Source organism: Paroedura picta, chromosome 3 (assembly GCF_049243985.1).
Source record: "Paroedura picta isolate Pp20150507F chromosome 3, Ppicta_v3.0, whole genome shotgun sequence".
In the NCBI taxonomy this organism is placed as follows: Eukaryota; Metazoa; Chordata; class Lepidosauria; order Squamata; family Gekkonidae; genus Paroedura; species Paroedura picta.
The window spans coordinates 38,665,859-38,675,221 of NC_135371.1; positions in this window are offsets into that span (position 1 = coordinate 38,665,859).

Genomic DNA, 9,363 nt, shown 5'->3' on the forward strand with positions numbered 1-9,363 from the left:
TGAAACGTTAAAAAAAAAAACCCACACATCTGCATAGACCGCACACAAATCCCATGGTGTTCATTGTGGAGAAGTAAATAGATGCATCCAAGAGCACGTCACTTTGTCATAGGGAGCCTTTCAATCACTTTCCAGTACCAAAAAAAAAGTTTTCTTGCAGTTCTCTGAGGCTGCTGTTCATTTTCATAGGACATTTTATCCTGTTCATGTTACATTTAAAAATGCATTCTCTTGAATCCTGCAGTCCCCCTGAGCAAAGGTAAAGGCCTCCTTCAGCTTTCTTCTACCTAAGTAGCTTTTTTAAAGGAAGGCTCCTTAGGCCTGGTCTTCCCATGGTGAGAAAGGTGCAGATCTAACACTCCAAATCACTTCAGATCCAATGTTGCTCAGTTCTTGTCTTCATCTCCCAGTCAACAAATGCACAAGGGCACACACAGCAAAGCCAAAGCACATGTCATGGACACATGTGTGTGAACACTCCTGTTCATGTCTGCTGTAAACATTCGTCCTGCTTTGGAAAAGAGAACGTTAATGTTGAATGAGGACATCATCTCAAGCAATTGTTTGTTCTCGGAGCATTCTGGGTGCTCCATTTTATTTCACTCTGTTCCACATGAAACTGTCTAGGTACTCATGCCTCTTTCATGAAGAAGAAGAGCTGATTGCTTTATGCCCTGCTTTCCACTACCCAAAGGTGTCCTTACAAATACCTTTCCTTTCCCCACAGCAGGCGCCCTGTGAGGTAGGTAAGGTGGAGATAGTTCTGACAGGACTGATCTGTGAGAACAGCTCTGTCAGGATTATGACTAGCCCAAGGTCACCCAGCTGCTGCATGTGGAAGAGTGGGAAATCTAGTTCTCCAGATTAGAGGCCGCTGCTCTTAATCTCTACACCATGATGGCTCTCAATCAGGTCAATTGAATAGTTAGACATATTTTCCTGTAGTTCTTGAGATTTGTACATTGAACTTGTACAGGGTAATCAACAATTTTAGGGGGGGGAGTGGAATGTCCTGCCTCCTTAATAGAAACTCATGAGGTTTTATTTATCAGGAGACATCATTTACTTTGATGTCATGAAAACTACACACATTACACCTCTATTAAAAGAGCAAAACACTTTTCCCTTCAGGCTATTGGCAATTCTAAGTACAGAATCAAATCACATGGGAAACCCACATTGCTTCCCCCCCCCAAAAAAGGCTTTCTTTTAAAAACAGAAAACACATCTGCAGAATATAGTTGGAAGCAAAAGACCTGCAAGGTTGGGGGCAGGGGGGAAGTGATGTAATTATGTTGGCATGATGCTCTAGGATTCACACAATTATGTCACTTCTGGCTTTACCCCAGTAGTGATGCCATGCCACTGCAGTGATGGTCCCCCATGTCCCTGCCCCCTAGTTTCCTACCAGGTGCCAACTACTAGCTGGCAACTCTAGCTAAGTGAACTGATTATATTGTTTCTTCCACATGGAAACAGGCTTGTGTCGTTTCCTTGTGTGTGCTGCGGCTACAGATACAATGCAGTGGCAATGGGGCTTCCACACAGCAGGTTTTGCAACTATTTCTGTGCTCCTGTCCTCTAGCAGTGTCCATCTCTCCCCCTCCCAGGCCACAAGGGTTTATCCAGTGTTAGGAAAAAAAGCAATAACACAACCATCTCCATAGCAGGTTCTCTCAATTCCCTTATTTTAATTGTTTTAAGTAAGTTTCTAGCCTCTTTTGTTGCAAAGATATGCCTCTCCCCTTACAATGGAGGCTTACCTTTAAAAAATAAATAAAAATTAATCCTGAGAATGGAAAAAAAGAACGCTGAGGATTCAGGGATCCTGATATGCTGATTGTTGTACTGCTATAATGATATTCAATGGCTAATTAAAAAAACAAACCAACCAAAAAGCCTCCCCCCTCAGATTCAGCAAGGAGAAATAAACGTGACTGTTGTGAGAATAGGATTGCCAGCTTCCAGGCGGTAGTTGGAGATCTACTATTGCAACTGATCTTCAGGTGATGGAGACAAGGGTCACTGGAAGGTGGACTCTACGGTGCTATACCCTGTCCCTCCCCTCCCAAACTCCACCCCCTCAAGCTCCACCCCCCAAATCTTCAAGCATTTCCCAACCTGGAGCTGGCAACCTTATTTGAGGGCAGGATCAAATGGCTTAGGGATGGTAGATGGAAAAATCCACACTTCCCCACTCACTCAGCAGCTAGCCAGGCCCTGCTGCAATCTTTCTGAAAACTTTGCCACATAGCAGGCTGGGAAGAGATTAGGGAAAAGGCAGGAGAAAACTCAAGGGGTGCACCAATGCACCATAATCCTGTGGTAAAGCAGGAATCCCCCCTCTTTCTGAACCTAGGGCTAAACCCCTGTGTGGAAACACCCTTAGAAACATCACTGCCTGATTAAAATGTGACACAAGTAATCCACCATATTTACAAAACAATTATCTCCCCCTCCCCTCCATTACACAGCAATCTATGTGTCAGTCAGCCAGTCTTTATCATGGCCCATATAGAAGCAGGGAAAACACTGTAAGTGAATTAATGACACACATAAAAGCTCAGCATCCATCATTCCTCTTAGTATTCCCCTAGAGGTCAGAATCTCAGGAAATTATGCCCAGGACATTATCTCAGCCTGCAGCTGGATTGCTGGGAAGAGAAATGTAGCTACAGAGGCTTCCTTGCGTGTTCTGAAAAGATCGGAGGAGAAGTGTCATGCAGGGAACAGGCCTAATTCATCTGCTGTACTGCTGCACTGCCAAAATCTGCCACAGGAGGTCGTCTAACATTGCGGTTAAATTTTGGTGGGAGTTTTTGCTCAATGTGGCCATTCCGCTCTGTGTGTGTGCGATCGGGGTCTTCCGTTCCTAACTAGGCAATTCTGTGTTGTCTAAGTAGCAGGGGGATGGGGGATTTGGGGAGGTGACTTTTAGCCTTCTCAGTCATATCATTTGTATTGTATTTCTGTTGTTTGATTGGCCTTTGATGACATAGCCACTGGCATACAGGAGATGAAAAGAGGAATGCATTTCTAATGCATCTGTTCTCACACTGAGCCTGCTCTCCCATTACAGGTTGTCAGCTTGGGTTCTTCCCCTGTATTTCTTTGCTGTAGGGTTGCCAGTTCTGGGTGGGGAAATACCTGGAGACTTTGGGGGTGAAGCAGGGAGTGGGCAGGATTTGGGGACCTCAACAGAGTATAATGCTATGGTGTCCATCCTCCAAAGCAGTTATTTTCTCCTGGGGAACTGATCTCTGTCAGCTGGAGACATCCCGCCTGGCGATAGGCATCCGTACTTTACTATGATATGCCCTGCCCTTCAGTGATTTAAAGGACAAGCTTTCTTTTGCTGCAAAATACATTCAAAAGCCATAATTTGTCCTATAATAGGGTTTCTATAATTCAAAATATACTTCAACAGTTGCAACTCGACACTGAATGGGGATTTTACTGTTCATGTACATGAGGTACAAATGCAACATATTTTGGAATTGTCAAAGGCTTTCATGGCCAGCCTTTGGAGCAGTGGTCTGGTAATTTTAGTCCCTGATGTTTCGCCAGTAACTATGGCTGCCATTTTCAGCGATAGGACACAGCGAGCTGGGAATCACTCCATGCCAAAGTGTGGAGTGCGTGTGAGGGATTAAAATTACCAGATCACAGCCTAGAAAACTCACAACAGCCAACGTATCTTTCTCCTTAGAATTAACTTATGAATCCAGAATAATGTGAATGCTTACAGCTCACGTGAACACATTTTTAAAAAGGCCAAAAAAGGGACAAAATCTGAACAATGGTTTATTGTGGACAGGTACCCCTAAACCAGGACTGGCCCTGACAAACCATGTCTCTTAGAATGTTTAAAACAGCACTTTTTTTGACAATGTATAGCTAACCTAGAGGGAAATTAATCTGTAATAAAAGGATGTGTCTGTCTTGTGTGTCCACCTGTGTCTGTGACTGGCATAACCCATCAGAAAACAAAGCCAGGAGTCTCAGAATTGGCCATCTACTTCAGATGACGGTATTTACAGAGTTAAAAATGAAAGGGATCCAGAGCATTTTGGCCCAGATTAACTCTAGGGGCCATTCCGCATGACTTAAATGTAGCAGAAGTCTTTCCTTTGGTTAACACTACAAATTCAACGTTCCGCATGACGTCGCACACAATCTGCAACACTCCTGCAACACTCCCGCAAAAATCGCTTTGTAGCGCTTTTCGGGAAATCGGGAAAAGTGGATTCCCCCTGAAAAAACCACTACACTTCTGCACACAAGGTGCAACAAACCAGCGAAATACATGTGCGTTCTCAATGTAGCGGTAGAAAGAAAGTCCTTCCCCCACTCTTCCCCCGAACTTCCGAAGAAGCTATCGCCATTTTTTCCCCTTAGACTTGCAAAAGCAACGAACGAGCGAGGCTTCACTGGCTAAAGTCCCTCCACAGAAGTGATTTAAAGTAAAACAAAGCTCCCTAAGCTCCCAAGCACAACACAGCCCCCTGTTCGTCACTGCCCGTAATTTCGGCCACAAATCGCACTCATGGGGGGGATTTTTTTTTCTCTACTTGAGGAGCGTGTAAACGATTCATCGCCAGCTCCTATGCCAGCAAAAAGGTCTTTCTGATGCAACGATTGAACGCATATTCATTGCAACGGTTGTGTTTGGTTAAAAAACCCCCAGTTCTTAAAGGGAAAGGGGCTTTTCGGGAGCATGAACACAACAGCCCATTGGCTGTTCCATTTGATTGACGGACGGGGTGGGAAGAAGCACAGAAAAAAATAACTTCCTTTGTTGCAATTCCAGCAAGACTGGAAACCTGTGGGGAATGAATGAAACGCTACTGGGACTTCTATATTCCACTAAAAATAAAGGTATGCGGAATGACAAAATTCCACTATTTAATATAGCGTTTCTGCATTCTGTGAACAATTGGGAACATTGGTCCTTGTGTGGAATGGCCCAGGACATCCCCCAGGCTATTTGCAAAGGCATTAAAGGTTATCTGTCTGTGGCAGACATAACTCATCAGAAAATCATGCTAGGAACTTCAAAATTGGCCACCAGCTTCCAGATGATCATGGAACCCAGGTCTGCCATGGAAAGTTGCTGGGTGACTTGGAGCCATGCATTCTCTCCAACCTACCCTATTTCACTTTTTCCGATGGTTGTTGTGAAGATAAAGTGGAGAAGAGGAAGAAGTGGTGAGCTACTTTGGATCACCATCAGAGGGAAGAGTGGGGTACAAATAAAGTAAATTATACTCCTAAAAGGATCTGTCTGCCTGTGTCCGTCATAGCTCATTAAAAAAAACCAAGCTAGAAATCTCAAAATTGGCCAACAGTTTCAGGGTGATCACAGAAGATGTAGTGTCAAAAATGGGGGTTGGGTTGGAACATCTGGCCCAGTTTATCACCAGAACATCTCTCTGCTATTTGCAATGGAAGTAATCATTTTCTTCCTGGAAGTTGGAGGAAACATAGATAGGGAAGGTGAAGAATACCCCCTTCCCTGCAAAATACAAAAAAACCCAAACAACAACCACAAACAAACTCCTCCTCTTAGCTGTGCTTCAGAAACCCCTCCTCCCTCTGCGACCATGTGCTTCCTTAATCTTTCAGGTGTCTGGTTTTGCAGAAAAAGTCTTCCTACAACTTGAAGTGAAGCTTCAGCCACAGTTACACAGACAGAGAAGATGAAGGGCTGTTTGAATGGCTTAAGTGATCAAAAAAGAAATGCCTACAGGAGGCACATTCTCCTAGAGCAGCAACTACTGTCAAATATGTAAATCAGGGGTAGTCAACCTGTGGTCCTCCAGATGTTCATGGACTACAATTCCCATGAGCCCCTGCCAGCATTTGCTGGCAGGGGCTCATGGGAATTGTAGTCCATGAACATCTGGAGGACCACAGGTTGACTACCCCTGATGTAAATTACTGACCAGATGACTTGGAATATTGGTAAAGGAATATCAAAAGCTCCAGTTTTACAAGCACATATGGGACGAGTGGAGCAAGTCTCAAAGGGCTTTAGATCATATATGGCAGGATCTGTCAAGAAATAATGATGGGAGGAGTCATGGCTAGGGACTTGCAACAAACACTTCCTGTTATTCCACAAGGAACGAAAGTTGATGAGTTACAGGCCTCCATCAGATCATCACACATTTGGAATAGTGTGCAAAATGCTGCACGAGGAACCATATATGGGTACAACTCACTGGTTTATTAAACAAAACTAATTAAAATCCCAATGTCGTGGGTTCCTAAATTTAGCTGTTCTAGCGGTTTCCTTTGAAATAATAGTTATTTGTTGTCAAAAGTTTTTTGAAAATATTTATTAGTACAGGAGAAAAGAAAAATAAGGCCAAACACGGGCAAACCCACGGATTGTGCAGGACAGAGCCCCTCTGAATAATGTTCCAAAGTCAGTGAGCTATGGAGTTGACGAAGGAAGCAAACAGGGGACGAGCTCTCCTGTTAGAATCAATAAATGCATATTCCACTTGCCCTCTTCAGATTTGGCCATGGCCGTTAGCAGTTTCTTAGGACCATCTGTAGAGCTCTGGGGAGATGTGCTGTTGGGTGGAGCAACGAAACTGCTTAATTTGTACATTGAGAGGAGTGTCTGGAAGAAAAAACAACTGGGTAGGCTGTGGAGCTTGAGGTCTAGTCTTTTGTTTCGCCAAGGGCTAGATTGGTGAAAGGCCACAACTAGGAATGTCAGCCTCCAGTGGGAGCTGGGAATCCCCTGGAATTACAGCTCATCTTGGAAAAATGGCTACTTAGGTGACTGTATGTAAGGATGCCAGTCTCCAGGTGGGACCTGAAGATCCCCCAGTTTTACAGCTCATCTCCAGGTAACAAAGATAAGTTCCCCTGGAGAAAATGGCTGTTTTGGAGGGTGGGCTCCATAGCATTATACTGCACTGAAGTTCCTCCCTGCCCCAAATCACTCCCAGCCCACTCCCAGCTCTACCCACAAAGTCTCCAGGTATTTCCTAACCCAAAGCTGGCAACCCTAGCCTCAGCTAAGGAAGTTTTGTCTGGTGCAGGCTCTTCCCTTTATGGGAATCACTCATTCTAGAGGAAGTCCATCCCCAGACAATCTGTCTTTGAACTGAAGCTGCTTTCCTCTCTCGGATGGTGAGGAGGGAGGCCCTGCAGCCTTCCCACTAGAGACCTGCTTCTGAGGAACTGTAGTTGAATCAGCTTCAACAAGGAAAAAAAAAGTACTTCTGGACCTTTAGTTTTGGAAAGGAAACAAGCTTGAGAGTGTGGAGTACCACTTTGCTTAAGCCAAGGTGTGTGAGTGGGAGGGGGGCCTTAAGAAAGGAGGCCCTAAGCCACTGATGGCAGACCTTCTAGAGCCCAAGTGCCCAAACTGCAACCCCAGACCCACTTATTTATTGCAAAGTGCCAACACGGCAATTTAACCTGAATACTGAGGTTTTGTTCCCCCCCCCTTTTTAGCGCACCTTTCCCTTCCCTCTCTTCCTTCTTCACTTCACTCTGTTGAGGGGAGGCAGTGAGGCCAGGTGGGCATGCAGGCGGGCAGTGTTATGTGACGTCTCTGGTGGAGTCTTGCCTGGCTCTGCTCTTCCTGAGCTCCATTTGGCGCAGCCTTCCTCATCCCGCCAATGTTTGAAGATGCCAGCCCAGCTCAGTGACCCATACTAGCAAATTGCTTCCTGGGCCAAGAAACATGTGGGAAGAATCCTTCCCATTCTCTGGGCACCAGGAAGCGGGACCTTGTGCAGGCTGACTCGGTGAACTCTGTGCTGGGACAACACTGTATGTGCCCACAGAGAGAGCTCTGGGTGCCACCTCTGGCACACATGCCATAGGTTCACCTCCACTGGAAGCCTTGAACTTGCCCTTCTTTCCATACCTGGGTTACACATCTGTAGGGAGGAAAGACAGCATGATACAGCTCCATCTCTTCAGATCTTGGAAGCAAAGCAGGATCAGGGAGACTTCCAAGGCACATGCTGAAGAGAAAGTCAAGGGCAAACCTGGTTCTCACTTGCCTTGAAAGCCCCATGCTGGTGGGTGGAGCAACATGGCGCCTTGAAGAATTCACTTACTGTAAATTCCAGAACCAGACAGGGGCCGATACGCGGCTGCGTTTGGCAGAAAGGGGTAAGGTGCATAAACCCTCCCTACATTCTACCCAGGGGCCACCATAAATTGACTATGATTTGACCTAAGTTCATACACCTTCAGCAACCCCAGTTTATCCAGGAGAACTGAGAAGCCACTGTCCCCACCCCCATTAGTAGTTCTAGTCGGGGATCGGGACTGACATTGGAAGAGAGTGGGATTTCTTCTCCAGTTTTAATTTCCCCACTTATCCCCCACTGTCATGCACCACAGTAGGGAAAATAAGTGTAACCTCCTTTATATCCCACCTTTCTCCTCAATGGAGACTCAAAACGACTCCCAGCATTCTCCTGTTCCTCCACTTTATCCCCACAACACCCCTGGTGAGGCAGAGAGTAGGTGACTGGCCCAAGGTCTCCCAGTGAGCACAGTGGCAGAGTAGGGATTTGAAACTGGGCCTCCCGTATCCTAGCCTGAAACTCTAACCACTACCCATTTGAGTCTCCACAAATCCACTGATAATATTTATGGGTCCAACTTGCAGGATTGTGTAACTCAGCATTTGGTCTGAAAGGCTCCAGCTTGCATCTAGGCTTTAGGGCTGCCAAGAGTCCTGATGAAAAATGTCCTATTTCCTTAATAAAGGCTTAATGAGGCAACAGCATGGTGGTAAATAGCATCACCTGGCAAATAGTGTCTGTTAAAGGGGGGGGGGAAATCCCTTCAGGCCCGTTGGCAGTCCTACCTGGCTCTGTTCCAGCCCACCTGAGCTGTGTCTTGACTCTGCCTATCCTCATTCCATCTGCCAGCCCCACCCGAGAGGGCAAAAGCAAAAGTTTGTCATTCTAAACCCTATTCCACCCTATTCTTGTTGGTTGTTAATGTCTGTCAGCCTATCAGTGCCATCCTTAAACACCCCTCTGTGTCCCTGGAAGTCAGTGGGCTTACAAGGATGGAACATGGTTTGTGATGGCAGTGGAAGTTTCTCTGCCTCTTTGGCTTTCGCTTTTCCTTGCTGTGACAAGCTAATGAATCATAAGCCACATGAGCACAGTGATAAGCAGAGACAAAACTCTTTGTCATGACTGTCTTCTAGGAGTCATCGTCAATGCACATTCTGTATATGGGCATGGCCATAATTTTATATCAATAAATGTATTTATTGGGATGAAATGTAGCAGAGCCATGGGCTCAAAAACTTCAGGGGACGGCTTATGAGGAGCGACAATGCCTTGAGTGAATTAAGAGACCTGTTCA